Here is a 19146-nt window from a genome sequence, read left to right as displayed (position 1 = left end):
TGGCTTCTGCTTTTCTTTCCCACTCCAAATTTCCCTCCAATCTCCCTTGTGGTCCACCCTAAGTAGAAATACTCAGGCAAAGAAATTGTGGGATATGTAGTTCAAGTTGTCTAAGCCAAGCTAACACACGACAACGCCATCTCAAGTACCAAGGCCTTTTATGACCTAGTCTTGGATGTTATAGAGTGTCAATGTCAGCATGTGCTGTTCTTCAAAGTCATCACAGTCCCACCCAAAATAATAGAACCCACATCATCTCATTAGGAGAAATGTCAATGAACCTGCGATCACATTTTATAAGGACCACAATGACTGAGAGAGAGAGAGAGAAGAAAGAGCCACAGAGGCAGAGTCACAAAGACACAGAGATAGACATTGAACGATAGAGAAAAGATGGCAAAGTCTTACAATTGGGCTAAACTTAATAGAAAAAGAAAAAAATATTAAAATCAAGGCAAAAGAAAAAATCTTACAATTGGAGAATCTGGTGTAGGAGATAGGGAAGATTTTTATTTTTTGTATTGCTTTTGCAACTTTTCCATCCAGTTTTAAATTTTTGAAAAGAGTATGAGCAAATGGAGGGAGCAACCTAAGGAGTATATGTCTACACATGTGTATAAAATATATTATTTTTCACTGTAATGTGGTCTAAATAGGTTACTTGAAAGGAAGAAATGTTCCTGAGGCAAAGCCGAACAGTAAGCACATATCCCTCGTCATTTGGCATGCGACAGCTTCCCCTCCCAAATGCCGCTGGCTCGACACTGCCAAAGAGAACTATGCTGAATATACTTGGTTTGAAGCAGCTAGATTTGCTTACACACTTATCTTATTTATTCACTTTAATAATTTGCTATTCTTCTTCTAAATGGAAAACCAACAATTTTGCTTAGGCATGTTTCTTAAAGTTGAAGATACATTATGGACATTTCAGCTGAGCAGATGTTTTCTCGTTTGCATGTAAATGGATCTGTTAAAATGTTATAATCCAGCCTTTCATGTTTCCCTAATAGACTTGTTCTGGTGATTTGACTAAAATGTGCTCATTTGCCAGGAGAAATATTTTCCTGAGTGCCAAAACTTCCATTCTCTCTGTGGCTGCTTCTTCCTGTCGCTCCTTAAGTTTGTGCCCGAATGTCAGGGCTCCTGCATGTTTGCAATCTTGCTGCCCTTTCTCAGATGGTTCCTAATTATAGCTCCAGTCCAGAGTTGAATGTGATCATTTCAATCATTTTTTTTTCTATTTCCCAAAGAGACTATTATTCTCCCATAAAATGCTTATAGAGAAGGCCCTGGGAATTCAGAACAATTTTATTTTTTTCTTATCTTCCAAGGACCATGAGTTCAGGATCCAGATGTTGTGAGTTAGCCAAGGGCAGGGCTATTCCCTGGTAAGGAAAACTGAAGTTGTGCCTACAAAAAAGCAGAGGGGATGGAGATTCGCATGCCTGAAAATTAGAGTTGGGTAGAGTTGCATAGCCACGTCCAATATATTTATTGAGAGAGAGAACATGAAGAAATGCTAGAAAGCTGAGCGGTCCTTTGACTCTAATCACTGTAAATGCAGTTGACAAATAAACAAATATCGCATCACAAATTCAAATAAATGTAGCAGTGTCTTTGAGAAAATGGTATCATATTTCATGCAAAAAGGAAGTTTCAGATCAGAGTAGTACCAGGGAAAGCTTTCAAAGGAGTCATTCCCCTTTCTGAGTCATACCGGCCTTCCTTCTTTGTTCATTTCTGTGTTCCTGAGGCTCCCTCTTCCTATTTTTTATTTTTTCCTGTCCTTTTACCAAAAGAAATACAATGAGAAAATGCCCTTTTTTATTCCTTTTTTCCTATTTTGTTTCTTTACACTTCTAACTACATTTTGCTTAAGTTGAGAAACTATTACAAGAAGAAAAATAAAAATCAGTTTATATTTTAAACTTTTCAACAATTAATATAACTATTATTAAAACATTTACCATACTTTCTAGTTAAATCCCATAATGTCCCCTTCTTTCACTCACCTCCATTCAGGTTTTGACTCAAATACCATATCAGGAAGTTAACCCTGCCCGACCTGTTACTTGAAGACTATTTTAATATCAGTTAAATTATTTGATAGAAAAATATTTCATTGAAATTTCAAAATCTGAATACCAAAAATAGTATAATTTCAATGGCTCATAAGAAAAATAATTTTATCCCAGGTATATGCAGACATCATAATCTTAAACACTGTCTCTAACTCAATTCTATGTTTAAATATGAGAAGTTTTCCCCCTTTGAATGAGAATGAGAAATATACAAAGCCAACAACTTTCTATTGGAGCGATGGTTGGATGGAAACATGCCAGTCACCATGGGAAGGCTGAGCAGTGTTTTCTAATTAATGTGGGTGCATAGTATGCCCTCTTATCAATTCCCAGACAAGGAATAGCCTATAAATTCTGACTCTTCCATCAGCTGAGGGGTCATCACACATGAAGATGCCAAAGCTATAAACCACAATGTCATGGAAGAAAAGCTCACTTGGCTTTTCCATTGGAAGGAAAATTTCCTTAGAAGAAAGCTAAGTCCTTTCAAAGCTGTACTGTCTGTTCTAGGCAAGATTGCTCTGGAGATAGATGATGATGATGGATGATGAAAAAGTATCAATTATAATGTGTTTTTTGTTATGATAGTAAGTATGGTATGAAAGGTAGAGTTCACATTTAAATTCAATATATATGCTAAGTGATTATCAATCAAATGGTAATAATTTGTTTTAAAATTGGAATATTAATTTTCTAACACGATGCATTTATATAATTAAATAAAATATAAAAATATGAAGTAGTAAGGTGTATATCTTTTAAAATATAATTGTACTAAAAGTAACATTTCTGAAAGTCCAATTTATTTTTTATTCTAAGTATGCTTTGTCTGTTTTTTACAATTAGTATCCAGGAACTCAAGTGAAGTACTTATTAAAGTAAATTTTGAAATGAAGATTAAGATAGATTTGATAAAGAAATTTTTACCTTAAACTTACTCAAATCAAGACATTCAGATGAATCATATTCCAGGAAACTAAAAACAAACAACAACATAAAACAATACAAGATATATTTGTCTACCTGATCCCAAAATAGCACCATTTTTAAACAACAGCAAAACTTATAAATAACAGCGGCTATTGTCAACAATGCCTTTTTCTTTTTTTTTCTCTTTTTTAACTTATGGACTTAATTCCTTGATGTCCCTCACTAGGAAGTTGAGTGTCATTCCATTCTCTGTTCCAATTTCATCTGAGGGAGGAAGAATATTTTAAAAGACAGAGCTTGCCGTCCTTATAGACTCAGAGTTTTGACTTTCCTTCAGTGCTCACCATTCCCTCGCATCCCCAGTCCACTGAGTTTAAGTGCTATTGATTCCACAGAACATTCATTTAAGATAATGGGACCCTGACACTGACCCCGGAATGTTGCATCCCCTTGGTTGCAGTGATTGTCCTGGGAAGGCCATGGTCCCCAATGCTATGCAATGAGACTCAATTGCTAGACTTTAAATTACTGTTGAAAAAAAGAACAGTGTTCTTTCTGCTAAGAGATGCTGAAAAGACAGGATGTGTCTCTTTGTTCTTTGCAGATTCTTTTCTTTAATATCCTAAGGGGTCTTCAATGGGATAACAATCACTTTTTCTAGGATGGGAATTTATTAGTGGTAAAATAAGTCATCAAGAGTGTTTAAAATAGGATACACATGATGACGTGAGGGGACAAATAGCATGAGCAGGAGCACAGATTTTGTGTTTATTAGCAGAATGGTGGCTAATTGGATACAACTGAAATCAGATGGTTAAAATAAAACTATTATAATAAAACATAACAAGATCTTATTACACATCAGAGGTGCAAAAATCTAGTAACTGTTACCAAAATATAACATATAGCTATTTTGCTGTGTGGCCCAGAGCCTCCTGGCTGATGACTGTTACCCAATGAGGCCGTACACCGTAATGCATGGGATGAAGTGTTTGCTGTGGGATGACTCACATTTGCATCTATCTGTGGTCCTCAGATATTATGCATGGTTGTTTTCCTAAACCTGGTATATTGTAATTATACTTTAAAATGTAGATAGCTGATTTCATGTATTTTGAAATTTTATCACATACTAACAATTAACCTAAATTACTTTCCAACTGGAATGTGGGGAAGAAAATTATTTACCCTCCTCTATACCACCAACCTATGTTATTATTAAGGTGGTAGAATTCAGATTTCTGGATAAACTGTGGTCATATTTAGATTTCTCTTTGCTTTACATAGGGTTTTTTACTAGACTTTTTCTTGAATTAACAGTGTACCTCCCTTTTTAAAATATGTTCAACTTGATTCAATCTCTATACATAAAATTTTATAATTAAATAATTATCTATCATTATGGTTAATACTGAAGGATGGTAATCTTATTATTTGGCACATTTCCCTCTTAAATGAATACTATTTAAAACAACTTCCAAATGAAAAGTAATTTATAGAATATGGCCTTATTTTATTAACTTAGATCATCTTTTAGTTATTAAAAAGGGTCAGGAGCCCCGTTCTTTATTTTACCGAAAAGGAAGTGGCTATCCAAACCAGTTAAGTGGTTTACCAAGTTCAGCAAACACGCAGCAGTTCAGTTCACTTTCAGCTTTACTAAACTGACCCAGTCCTCAAAAAAATAATTAGCAAATTTTGATCCAAAACATCTTTGGCAAATCTTCTAAGAACAAGCTTGGAAAACAGTAAAAGTTTGCTGGAATAATGATGTACTCAGCGTTTTCTTCGTCCAGAAATTTTAGTATACGAGGGAAATGAGTTCTAATATTAGAACTATAATTTTAATTTGAAGAACTTTAGCTTGATTATGTGTTTCTTGGATATTAATCTATGGTAATTGTGATGACTCACATGTATAAACACATAACATTCAAAATTCTCTAAAGGAAATAGAGAAGGGGGCATCTGACAAGGATAATAGCATATATATGCTGTGAAAGACAAAACACATACACACAAAGTGAAAAACAGCAAAATCAATGTCAAGTAACCAAAAGGAGAGGGAATTAAAGAAGGCCTTGGAAACTATTTTAGTAGAGCACTTTTATTCAGTTTCATATTTTAATTAACTGAAACAGTAACTTAAAAGTACAAAAAATATATAGTTCAAGTCTTTGAAAGTCTTCAAAAATGAAGCAATCGACAAACTCTGGGCCAGGTGCCACCAGGGGATAAAAAGCGAGCCCATTGCTGCCATCAAGGAGATTAACTTGTGGAGTGAGAGGAACGGAAAACAGTGTAGTAAGGCTCATACTTCAGAGTAAGTGGAGATTTTAGGTGTCCTCTCTTCTCTGTCTCAGGTGAAGAATATCTTGACATCACAGTGGAATTCTGACCATATCACAACATGTACTTCTGGTGCTGAATCAAGATAATTCTTTGGAAAGAACTTGGCATAGTTTTCAAACAACCCATGCATCATGACAAGATAAATTTTATAGATGAAGTAGAAGGGGAGAAAAAATAAATTTAGGGTAAGCTGAGTACAAGAGATTGTAAGTCAAGATGACAGCCTGTGCAGTGAGTCACACATTTAAATAAAGAAAGTTTAGTACATTGGTTTTCCAGTGGCAGTTTAGTGATAAAGCATAACCTTTAGAAAAGGTTACTATAAATAATATGGATATTAATTCGTAAAGTGTAGAGTATTATTTTTCATATGGAAATAACATGAAAACATATTAATCCATTATCACCATCCTGGCTGATCTTTTTGATGAGAAATATCTGTTACCTTTGTGAAAAGAGAGGTGGGTGTCAGGGTCCACTTTCTAAAGTGCTGAAGTGCTCTCTCTCCCTCTATCTCTCTCGCTCTCTCTCTGCAGGTGGAAGAGGTGGGGAAAAAAGACCTGAAAGAAAGCTTATAATTTTGCAGCAACTTTATTAAATTAAGAAAATCTAACTTGGAAGATGATCATTGGGTCACTTTTCCATACCAAAATTTTCTTTTTTGATGGAACAATTCATTTGTCTTTTTTAACTTTTAAGGTCACTGTTCTATTGGATGACTCATATTTTCACTGCTTGAAGCGGTCCATGTTTTTATTGATTGGATAAGTCTTCTCTTCATTAGAACAGTGATGCACTGAGGAAGGACATGGAACCCCCTCGGTTAACACCCTGCTAAATTCAACACAGCATTCTTAGATACTGGCTGTGTAGCCAAGAGCTCCTTGGTTGAAGGCTGTTCCACAAGTAGGACATATACTATAAAGTGTGGCACAAAATGTCAACTGTAGGAACTCAGAACAATAAAATACACTGAGTTTGCTGAGGGACAACATTTTTATAGACTCCCATATAAACATTCATATACTTAAAATTAAATTTTTTTCTAACTCCTATCTTCACTTGGAAGACAAAGGATCTGTTTTCTTGGATTTTAAATAATGTGTGGCATGCTTTCTTCAGGACCATTTTGCAAGTTCTTGAGAACAGATTACCCAAAAAACAAAAAACAAAAAACAAACCCACCACCATGTTCCTTAGTAGCTTATGACATAACCAATGGAGTTGTACTCTTGGGAGGAGGGGAACAAGGCCAAAACTTGTTTTTGGACCTGTGGTCATGCAATTTTGCTCTGTGATGGGGACTCACTCTTGGGTTTGGCTGTCCAGCCTTAATGTGTCTATTCTCTTATGTGCTGAGAAAGTTATAAAATATCAGAGGGGAAAAACACACAAATGTTTTACATTAGCTGATCCTCTCCTCCCCCATACAGATGAGGAACTTTGCATCGGAGCAGGGTGAGAAGGAGGGCACTGAATCTGCTTTGCCATACAGTTTGGTGGAGGGGTAGGGGGATCGACGGAGCACACGTTTTGGAGGCAGACATGATCTCCTTCTCAGCAGTAACTTGTTGAAGATGTTGACAGCAGTTGACAGGGTCAGCTTTTGGCTTGTCTGGAAACACCACGTGTGCTCTCTGAGTGTCTATGGACACGATGAATCAGCTTGACCTCAAAATGCATTCTGGTTTGCCCACGATCCTGCTGAGCATACACATATGAGCACCCACACAGAGTCTGTGAGTCTCGAAAGCAGCGTTATGTTTGCCTCCTTTACTACCTCAGAGGCATGAAGAGTTGAAGACTCTGATTGTCACCTCTAAGTCCTTCCTTAATATAAGGAAAAAGTGCTAATGCTTCGTGTACCTTTTGTGCTAGTTTTAACTTTGAAAGGACTTAGCTTCTTATATTTATTTATTTTAGCTTTAGTGGGGTGTATGGTGCCATATTATTATGTTTTGTTTGTTATTTAAAGTTCCCATGTCCTTCCCAATAAATGTAGACCTTTCAGTTATTTATTGACACTCTTCATATTCTCATTTCATGTTTGCATAACCAAGCAACACATGCAAAATTCCTTTAATCTCTCCTCATAAAATCAATCCTCCATGGCCTTAATTATCTTAGTAGTGCTTTTTGAACTTCTCTGGTTTCGTTTGGCAGGATTATGGCAAGAGAGCTGGCTCTAGAGTGTCAGTAGCAAAGTGTTTGCCATGCCATTACCCTTGCCAATGGCAGGGCTCCTCCAGGCTACACAACAGTCCAGAGTTTGCTCTCTCTCCCTGCTTTCCACCAGCCTACGCATTCCAGCTGTGGGCAGCTGGTGACCTCTGAGCTGCAGGGACAGCTTGGCACATGTTTTGAGTCTTATTGAGGACTCATGCAACATTGGGACAGTGAACTCTTAGATGAGGCCCAACAACACCCTGGCTGTGCTCACTCCCTGACCAGAATGTCTTAGCTTAGCTTAATCAGCTTAAGATCAGTGACAGTGGCTGGAAAACTCTTTCATCAGAGCTTCTAAGATGTTTCATTTTCCATTGCACACTTCCAGAACTGTGATTTCCCTGATGAAATGCTTGTTGCATGTGATGTGTTCCCAGCTTTACCTATGTTAGAAGATGTACACTCAGGAGAGGAGAGGTCAACATGCAGAGAGATAATTTCACATCATGATACTGAAGTTGATGCTCTCAAACAGCAGTGTTGCTATGTGTCAGAATTTTTAAAGTCACTAGCGAGTAATTATTTACATATTTTTTGCTTCACTTAAAAAAGTCTCTATAAAAGAGGAAAGTTTGTATGTATTTCTTTTTTTACTGAATACCCGCCCCTTTAGGCAATAGATTATTATAATGGGGATTTCCTGAGTGAAGAGGAAATGGAGCACATATGGACCATTAAGTGGTGTATTTAAGATATTGGTTCATTTTAAGATTTAGGTTTGGAATGAAAGTGTACCTGGTTTGGCGGCCAAAGATCAGTTACCTACTACCATTCTGCACCATTATTCCTTAGGTTGAGGTGCTAACACCGTCCAGGGCAAAATCAATGTCAGCATAGCTTTACATGAGGCAGAGCCCATTTAGACTTTTGGCTAAATTTTGGTCTGAGGCTCCCATTTCCTTGTTCTCTGTCAGCTGGGGACTGGCCATACCTCCTAGAACTGGCTTTCCAGTCTTCACCTGTGCCCATATGTATCATAAGCCCAGCAAAGACATGTCCAAGTTGAATCTCCCTCACCTTTGGAAGCTCCCCGACTTCTCTTTCATGGCACCTCTCACACCAGCCAGAGAAAATGCTCTGCTTTTAAGAGCGCAAATGGTCAGCTTGGGCCTATCCAGATAACCCAGCATAAATTCCCTATTTTAAGGTCTGTAAACTTAAATGACACCTTCCAGTCCCTTTCTGTCATGTACCATAAGCTAATCACAGGTTTTAGAAATTTGGGCATGGATATTTTTGAGACAATTATTTAGCTTAATACACTATGCAAATTTATATGTATATATATCTATCATCTATCTATTTATATCTCTATCTATCATCTATCTATCATCTATCTTTCATCTATCTATCATCTACCTATCTATCTATATCTATCATCTATCATCTATCTCTATCTATCTATATCTACCATCTATCTATCATCTATCTATATCTATCATCTACTTATCTATCTATCATCTGTCTATCTATCATCTATCTATATCATCTATCTATCATCTATCATCTATCTATCATCTATCTATCTATCTATCTATCTATCTATCTATCTATCTATCTATCTACCATCTATCTATCTATCTATCATCTATCTATCATCTATCTATATCTATCTATATCTATCATCTATCTATCTATATCTATCTATCTATCATCTATATATATCATCTATCTATCATCTATCATCTATCTATCTATCTATCTATCTATCTATCATCTATCTATATCTATCTATCTATCTATCTATCTATCTATCTATCTATCTATCTATCTATCTATCTATCTATCATCTATCATCTATCTATCTATCATCTATCTATCATCTATCTATGTTGAGAAGCAGAATAAAGAGAAAATGTTGTCCAAAAAACCAACAACCCTGACTTCAAAATTCCTTTTTTTACCAGCTCATTACTAATGTGACCCCATTAGGTAATTTGATAATAAGGACTTTATTTTTTCCAAGTTTTCTCACTGTGTGCTGGTGTATTTTCCTAAGCAGGTTATGGTGAAATTGATGCGCTAGTCACATGCATGCATTTAGTGCAATGCCTGGTGTGCGGGAGGGTATGGTGCATTTGGAATCCAATTTTGTTTGATAGGAACCATCGCACATCCTGTCTCTTATCAAAATCTGTTTCATGGCAGTTTACCCAGGTCACTGAGACCAAGCCAAGGCCTGTCTTTCTGGGGGTTGTGGGGGGAGAGAGATAAGAATACAGGGGAGGGAGCAGCAAGGGAAGGAAGCCGGACACAGTCCTCCCTCAGCCCAGCATGTGGGAAACAGCTGGGTGCATTCATTTAACCTTTGTCATCACTGGCACTGAAAAAGCACATCCAGTTTACACAGAAAAGATTCCCAAATGGAACTTTTACAAAGTCATGGTGGAAAACATTAGGAAAGTACTTTGAATTAAAGCGTGGCATTGCTTCTTACCCATCACTCCCTCTGCTGAGTCATTCCACTCTCACGTGCTAAGAGATGCTTGGAAGCACTAGGTGCCCCCTGGGGAAAAGATAAATACAGAACAAACAAAATACAATGACTAAAAAGAAGGGGGGGAACAATCTCATGTCTTTTTTTCTAATATTGTTTATAGTTGAAAGAAAATTATTTGAATAAGTATAATGCATTCTAAAGAAACCAGTAGAATATGTGAAGATTCTCTGAAAGCCAGTTGTTCACCTTATTAGACTATAACTCTAAAATTGACTATGCCCTGCCCTCTGGCTAGAATGTGGTGTTTACATTATTATAAGTGAACTAAGAGTGACATGTGTACACATCTCTGGAGGGGACTCTGTGGCAGGAGATTTGGTTCTTAGGTTCCTCTTGTCTTTCCTCAGTCAGTATCAGTCAGAGACGAGTATTCAGTTAACTGAGTGACTTCTACCAAATCCCACGAAAGAAGGTAGAGTCCATTGGGCCTTAAGTTTATTTTTAAAGAATTATTAGGGAATTCTGTAAGAGATATTTTATACCTTCTACCATAATTTGTATGGTTCTTTTCATTTATTCATTCAACAGATATCTATCGGGTGCCTATGATGTTTTGCTGTTATATTGCCTGTGTTACAATTTTCTTTGAAGTATTTCAGTACGTGGTGTCCATGTCCTGCCTTTTAAAATAATATTACGTCTTCCCCAGAGTGAGCCTTTCATGTAGGACACTCCGAGCATCAAGGCCAGAGCACAGGGACAGAAAACATGCAGGATTGATGTTGCACTTGCTTGTTAATAAACATCTGTGTTCACTGTAACATATGACTTGTTATTGACATTGTGTTGATGGAGGGGAAAAGCTCTTATCCATCTCTAATTGTTGGAAGTTTCAGATTACTTGCCCAAAGAAGGTAAATGAACACCTTGGCTTAGGTTAATTTTGCCACAGTCAGGAACTACAGATGCTAAAACACATTGATTAGGTACAATAATAATATACTTTAATAAACTCTATTAATTCAAATTGACATTTACTCACTATAAATCAACCCCTTACTCATTGCCACTCTTCTGATAGAGGGTATCATCAATGAACAGAAAGTAAATTGAAGGGACCCTTAGAATTAGAAATAAGAGCAATATAGGTCAGTACTATGGGTTGCATTGGTTTGGGGATGAATACAAACCACGTTCCCAAAGGAGAGGCAGGTGCGCTTTCACAGACCTTACGTTGAATCTCATCCTGTGGCCTAGCTCCCAAAGGAGATCTCTGATTCTCCCCAAGAACTCATGGGAGAACAGGAAACAATTTTTAAACTTGTTACACATGACCTCTCAGATCCTCTTACTTTCCACATCCATCATTTTTCCAGGCAGATCTGACAAGTTACTTGCCAAAAAGAGTCACCTGTGCTAACCTAATGAATGCAAACTTAGGGTCCAGGAATGAGTTGAGATTTCCTTCGTCATTAGGGTTCTAGATCTGAACTGCTTTTAAAGGCATGCCAGATAATTAAATTGGAGACTGTCCTTTGGGGATGCAAATGTGTGGAAAAAATAAACAATGTCCCCTTGTCAGTGAAAACTGGCAGGCAAGGACTGATACACCACAGCAAATTGACTCAAAGGTGGGTTTCTATTAGAAAATTACCTAGCAGTTACATGATCTGATTTTACTGTTCTTCCCTTTGTGGCAAAAAATGAAAAATCTATTTGTTTTAGTGTGTACCACAAACTTGCCCTACGCTTACTCACTTTGAACAGTTCATGCTAAACTGAGGCTCTTTACTCACATGTGGAAGAATTTCAAAGAACTTAATGATTTAGAAAAATGTATTGTGCTGACATTACAGTGGCCAAAATTTTACCCAGTTCTCACAGACTCAAGGCCAAGAAAATCTCACTGGTGTGATTGGAAATGAAAGGAAATTCTTAGGATCACTGAATAGTTTAAGAACTATAGGGCTGCTGGATTGCCATTGCCCCTACTAGTCATATTTCCATAATTAGGTCAATATGCACTTCTAAAAAAATGGAGGCAAGTCAAATGAAATAAAATAAAGGCTTGAAGGGAACTGGCTTGTGCACAACACCAACACATGATTTTAATATTCATACTATAAAGTAAATCAGTGTTTGGACAAGTTATAGGAAATATTGTCAAGTAACCACTCTAAAGAAGGAAATCTAGACATGCAATTTTGTGTGTCCCCCTTGAAGGGGTCTTAGAGAGAGAGGTCTTTAGATTTTTTCGAGAATCAAATCCACAGAATGGAAAATGCAGTTCTCATTTGTATTAGTTATGACTCTTTGGTTGCAAGCAACAGACATTCCCTATATCTTGCTTAACCACTGATGGGAACATGGCAGAAAACATAGGGGTGTCACACAGGGATCAGGATACAGCTGGGACTAAGGAACAGGCAAGAATCAGAAATCAAGCAACAGGGAATCCAAAACCTTTTCCCTTTCCATCTCTTCTTTCTGTGCTTTATTCTTCTCTGTGGAGCAGCCTCTACTCTCTGTACACAACTTTAAAAAAACAGGTTGCCATCTTTGATTACCTATATATTTCTGTTTCCACATTTATTGCCTTTTCACCTTTTAAAAGAAAAGAACTGTCGAGGTCCAATCTCAGGCCAGATTCCCCTTCCTCACTTGTTTCCTTGTATCTCACACCCTATCATCTGTTCAAGAACTTTACCCCTGCAGTGACCTTTTCTCTCTCCTCCATGATTAAGCTTTTCTTTGTGTTGGATGATTTCTAACTGCATACAGATACTCCTTACTTTCATATTTAAAATAAAAACAATAAACAAAGTAAAAGCAATATCAGCTAAAAAACGTCTACGAAAAACATTCCTTTGTTTCCACACCCTTCTCCATCTACTATCTTATTCATCTACCATTTTTATAGCAAAAATTTTCAAAAGAAATGAACAATATTTGCCTCCACTTCCATTTTCTTTAAGGATCTCGATAAGGCTTTCATTCCCACAATGCTGCTGAAAATGCAATTGTCAGAAACTTCCATTCTGCCAGCTCCCAAGCTCTTGATCCCCATTTCACCCCAGCAGGGGGCATGCAGGAGGCTCTCTCTTACTGATGTTTCTCTCTCCCTCTCTCTTCCTCTCTTGAAATCAATAAAGACATATTTTTTTTAAAAAAAGAAATCCACACCTCATTTAAAATAAATGCATTTTGCAAATAAGACCTAAAATCCCATATCTGTTTTATATTATCACTTAAAAATAATATAAATACACTTCAGTTCTCTTTACAGAGAATATCTGTATAAAATAAGAGTAACAAAGTAATGGCAATTATCATCTATCCTAGACCACTTCTCCTGAGAGCAATGGCCTTTTATGAGCTAAGGTCAATAGATGACTTTGAAACAATCACATAAATATCCTAGAAAAGCTTTTTCCTTTTACATAGTCTTAGTCTGACTGTGGAGGCTATAAGTGGCGTTTCCATATGCATATCTATGCATTGTCCCACTCCCGGCCCTTTTATGTAAAGGGGTATATTTCCCCTCTTACACTTCCCTGCTATGTAACCCTCCTAAAAACCCATATTCTCTCTAGTTATTTCTCTTTTATTTGGTAGAAAGATGTCCCTTAAGAATATTCTAGACTTACCTTTTCTATAGTCCCATTGTCACCCTTCCTCCAATTTTATTTGTTGATTTTGGCTGTCAACTGTCCTCTATAAGCACAATCAGAACTTTGAAGGACCCATAAACTCATTAAACTCTCCTCTTCAAGTATAAAACTTGCACCTTATGGTCCACGAGAGACCACTCATAAATTCAGTGCAACTGCTCAACCAGACTGAAATTCAGTATTTTACAATGAGGTCAAGTGGAATTAGGGGATTTGGTTGTCTATGGCCAGAAACTTGAAACCTAAACTACAAGCTAGTCCCAAGTCCTCTCTTTTGACATAAAGCCAATACACCCAGAGGAAGTAAAATTTCAAATCTAAACTTCTTGTTCAGAAAAGGGTAGAGTCCAAACACAAGGTGTTTGCTGACCCATCGTAATTATCAAATGCAGTTGTGCAAGAACTGAGACAGCTCCTGACCTGGAAGCAGAGTAAGATAGTTGTTCAAACGGATGTCCTGTTCTGTGATGGGTTGAATTGTTTCTCCCTAACAAAAGATATGCTGAAGTTGTAACCCTCAGTATCCCAGAATGTGGCTTTACTTAGAAATAGGGTCATTGCAGATGTAATAAGTCAAGATAAGGTCAGAGTGGAGTAGAGTGGGCCCATAACTCGATATGACTAGTGTTCTTATAAAAAAAAAAAAAGGGGGGGGGAAGGGAGGCAGACATGGATAGAAGGAGAACACCATGTGAAGACAGAGGATAAGAGTGATGCATCCACAAGCCAAAGAATGACCAACAGTGCCTTGAAACCACCAAGAACTAAGAATAGTTAAGGAAGGATACTTTGACAGGTTTCACAGGGAGCACGGCCCTGCTATGACCTTGATTTCAGACTTCTGGCCTTCAGAGCTCTAGCACAATAAGTTTCTGTTGTTTTGAGTGCACAGTTGGCGGCACTTTGTTGTAACATACCTAGGAAATTGGTCCATGCTCATGGGAGTTTTCTCTGAATTCTTCAGTCTCCATGTCCACATGTAAAGTGAACATTCTGTGCTTGTGTGTGTGTGTGTGTGTGTGTGTGTGTGTGTGTGTGTGAGCCTGTGTGTGTGTGTGTTATGACTCAATGGCTTTATTGGTTCTTCTTTCTATTTGATCTAGGTCAAAACTACTCCAGTCATCTTCATAAGCTTCAATCACTTTAAGCTACAAAGCAAAGTAAACTTGATCCATAAATTGCCAGATGACATTCTGAGACTTACACAATTTTGAAAATCTTTAAACAGAAACATTTAAGGTCTGCATGTAATGGAGAAGATAATACAACTCCATCTGCACTGAGTCCAGCCCTTAATAAATGCCCTGTCACTCTTCTTAGAAATTAAAAAAAAATATTTGTCTTATAACTAATGGTCTTATAATGACCATTTCAGTAACTTTTGCAAAGCAGAAAGCTGCTGTAAGATGATAATGCCTCTACCAGTAAAAATAATTAGTAACTTTCAAATAACAGCTCACTCACCAAAATAATAAGGTAAAGCACTGTTTCCACCCTTACAGTTGGAACAATTCAACCCTTCTCAGCTCCCAATTCATCAACACCCTTGTGCCTTAGTAAAGATCTTTCCCCAAATCCCATCTCATATAACCCCAATGATCACATCAGCCCGAGAGCCCTAATATCAGTCCAGTTTTGAACTTTGTGTGACTATAAACGCTGTAGTAGCAGTTACATGTCTCCTTTGTCTCCCACTATATGCCCAGCACCTAGCACAGTACCTGCACAATAGATACTCACAAGCCACTGAGACTTCTTTCCTATCTCCTTCTTAGTTGCAAAAGGAACATATTACCTCTTCTTCCAACCAGAACTGCTTAGGTGAACTAGAACTTACTCAAAGCCTGAGTAAAAAAGGGCTAATAATTGTGTGGCTAAAAGAAAAAGGAGTGCTAAGGAAAGTGACCTCACAGGGTGAGGTGATTATAAGTTCCTAGCTGGGCTAGTCCCAGTGGGCAGTCATGCCCACGCCTGCCCATTGTTCCCGTGCATCTAGGTACACCCTTGGAATACCGGAGGTAATGGCCCTCAAAGGGGGCGTTAGCCTTCAGGAGAGCACATAATCCTGTATTCCACTCTCGGCTTTGCCTTCTCCAATCTTCCTTATGTCCTCTCTTTAATTTCAAATGAATCAAAGAAGCTGCAAAACTGCTCAGAGCATTCGAGATCTTGCTCATTGGCATAAACCATCAGTTTGGCTCAAATAAACTCTTATAAAAATTCCCTACAGGTTTGGACGTTTCTTATGCAGACACTTGTAAATGCATTTTTAATGTTTGTTCATTTTACTATGAGTACGCATTCAATCCCTTGCATCTCCGGGCTCTAGTCACCTTGGGATTGCCTGTATCCCACCCTTCATTCACCCCAGAGGGAAGGTCAGAGAATAATAAAGGGCAATGGCTGATTTAGAGGAAGCCCTTAGCCACTTCCTATGCTACTATTCAATTAGCAAGGAAAAGCTGGCTCCCACGTCATCATTCGTGCCTTGACCCAGTGACTGCCCATTAAGCAAAGGAAGGGCAAAGCCTATCAGTAGCTTAGCAACCAGCACATTTTCCTTCCCACTTGAAATGAGCAGTTTTTCAGCAGCAGATCCGGCCCAATTGACGTCCATCTGGCTGAGCAGTTTCCTTCCTCTCCTGAAATAGGAAGATCCTCCAATTATATGCTTACCCTTGATCTAGACGTCAGGGTTTAGACTCATAAAAGAAAGTCTCATCCAACTGGATGAGTTTCAAGGATAGATCACAATTCCCAAATGAGAGAGCCTATAAAATATTATTTCATTGTTCACTAGATCTTTCCCCTCTCCATGTTTCTTACAGCCTGCCCTTTTCTAAACTTTTTGGTAGGACTGCAGCAGACAGATAAAAGAGAAGCGATAAAAATGCATGAATTCCAACCTTACAGAACTGGGTGTTTTGTTCCCCAGAGCCGTGCAGGATGCCCAGAGGGATAGCTTTCTATAGACACCATAGGTGGAGACAATTTCAAGGCAACATTTGCAGGTAAATGAACTGCTCCAAATGGACCATAGAAGACTAGACATTATCCTAGAAACTGTTTGCAATAACAAGTTTCAAAGCAGCTTTACAACAGGTTAAAGCAAATACATTGGGATAATTTTCACTTTGCCAAAGACATACATTTTCAAGAAATATTAATGCTGCATTATACTTGAGATTTTTTTGTTTGTTTGTTTTGGAAAATGCTGCATTATACTTGAGTTTTTGGGGGGATTTTCTTGTATTATGGGCAGTAAAATGCTGTTCTCTGAAACAGATGCAAAGTATGCTTTTTATTAGATAAACTTGAAAAGCAACAGAATTTATTATAAGATCATTCTATATCTTAAATATTTTCTCAATTTTGGCAGAAATGAAAATTATTTATTCTAGTAACTGACAAAAAAAAGGTAAAAACTTCTGTGTTGAATAGTGATTTGCATGCATGCAGTGAAGGTAAACTGATTAAACCTCCATGCTGCAATGTTGCCAAATTTTTCTTTAACTTCTAACCTTTCCAGGTCCTGACTCTAAGAACTAGACAGTTGCCTCTTTGCTCCCAAATAAGATATTTAGAGTATAAACAGTGGTTAACTTGTTTGTGAATTGTGGTTGTTGTTCGAATGGTGAGCTCTTACAAAGAAATTAATAGAAAAATATTTCATCAAAAATAAAACTCTTTAATGTTGATGTTTTGCTCTTTATCGGTAGAGGAATGGTTTTCTCCCACACAAAACACGATCAGATTTTTAACTTCATTTCACGCTTCTTTGTTTTATGCCAAGGTCCCAAAGAACAGGAATGGGAGGTGAGGAAAAGTGAAACAGGAAATGAGTTCAAAGTTGGTCACAACTTAGGCAACTTGAACTCAGTTCACTGACACCTTAAAATTGTTTGCCTGTGGGAAGGAAAGAGGAGGTTTATCTGCTGACTTCCAGCCCTGTTGGTCAAGGACAGCTCCAAGGGATGTTAACTTTCCCGAGTGTCACATTTGCTTAAGCACCTGCGCCAAGCGGTTTCTCTTCACCCCATCAGGGAAGACTGGGAAAGAAATTGAGAGGTTCTTGCTGTGATATTAGGTGGATATGTAACAGGCACAATGTTAACTAAAAGAATTTCAAGTGTAACTAAGAAATTTTAACTAAGCAAGAGTCCATTTTCTAAGGAATAAAACTAAAATGATAGAATGACAGGTGGCCGGTTTAATTTTTCTATGTTAGTCATTTCTTTTGCACAGATGCAATAAAGAATTAATTAAATATCCCTTTGGAACCAAAACTACTTCAGTGAGTAATGGGACTTCAAACTAAAATTGAGCACTTGAAAATTGAAACATCCCATGAGTTAAATATTCTCTACTGAAATATGATCAGCAACTATGAAAGCCTAACTATTTCTCTCCCAAGACCCATAATTAAATAATAGATCTCAAGCTAATGGTACATATACAAATAAAGAATATATTTATAATTCTATGGGCGTTTAATGTCACTGAATGATAAAAGAGTACTTTAAATTTAGCTAATTGGTTAAACATGATCAAGCTACTTATAAGTAGAAATCAATAATAAATAAATATATTTTATTAAATCTTAATGCATTTGTGTATTTAATCGATATTATATTATTTTGTGTATTATTGATAAACATATATACATGTATAGATATAGCTATATATATAATCTCCCATGAAATGGAAATAATCTGAAAACACTGAAACAATATCTGTATTTGTCAATATAGGCTCCTGTAACAAAAAGGTCCCCCATGTACTAGTGGCTTAACAAAGCAAAAGTTAATATTTCACTCATGGTACATATACCAGGTGGCTTAGCAGGTCACTGCCCCCATGGGGCCTGCCTGATGAAGATGCTGTCATCGCTGCACCTTATCACCTCGTGGCTCACCCTCTTGTGACTACAGCATCTTCGGGTTGCAACCTTGCTGTAACCTCGGTAGAGTCAGACCGAGGATGAGGATTGTGTATAAATTTCCGTCTCCTCAGGTCCAATGTGGTGCAGGCGGCTCTGCTCACATTTCATTGCTTGAAATAATTACATCACCCCATTCAAGGTGACTGAAATATATACATGACCGTGGGCAAATAGGGTGCTTGTTGAACACCACTTTCTCTGCAACAGTCAACTCTTTTTTAAAGACTTTATTTTTTTACAGTAGCTTTAGGTTCAAAGCAAAATGGAGAAGGTATAGAGATTTCCTCTACAGTCCCTGCCCCTACATCTGCACCACCTCCCCCGCCACCAACTTATCCAACCAGAGTGGTACAAAAACTTATGAACCTACATTCAATGATCATAATAACCCAAATCCTAGAGATTACATTAGGGTCCAATTTTGATGTTGTACATATTATGGGTTCTGCAAATGTATAATTGACATATATCCATCATTATAATATTATAACAGAGTATTTT

Source organism: Miniopterus schreibersii, assembly GCF_964146895.1.
Source record: "Miniopterus schreibersii genome assembly, chromosome: 5".
Classification (NCBI taxonomy): Eukaryota; Metazoa; Chordata; class Mammalia; order Chiroptera; family Miniopteridae; genus Miniopterus; species Miniopterus schreibersii.
The sequence above is the reverse complement of the archived record's forward strand: the minus strand, read 5'-3'. Positions refer to the sequence as shown.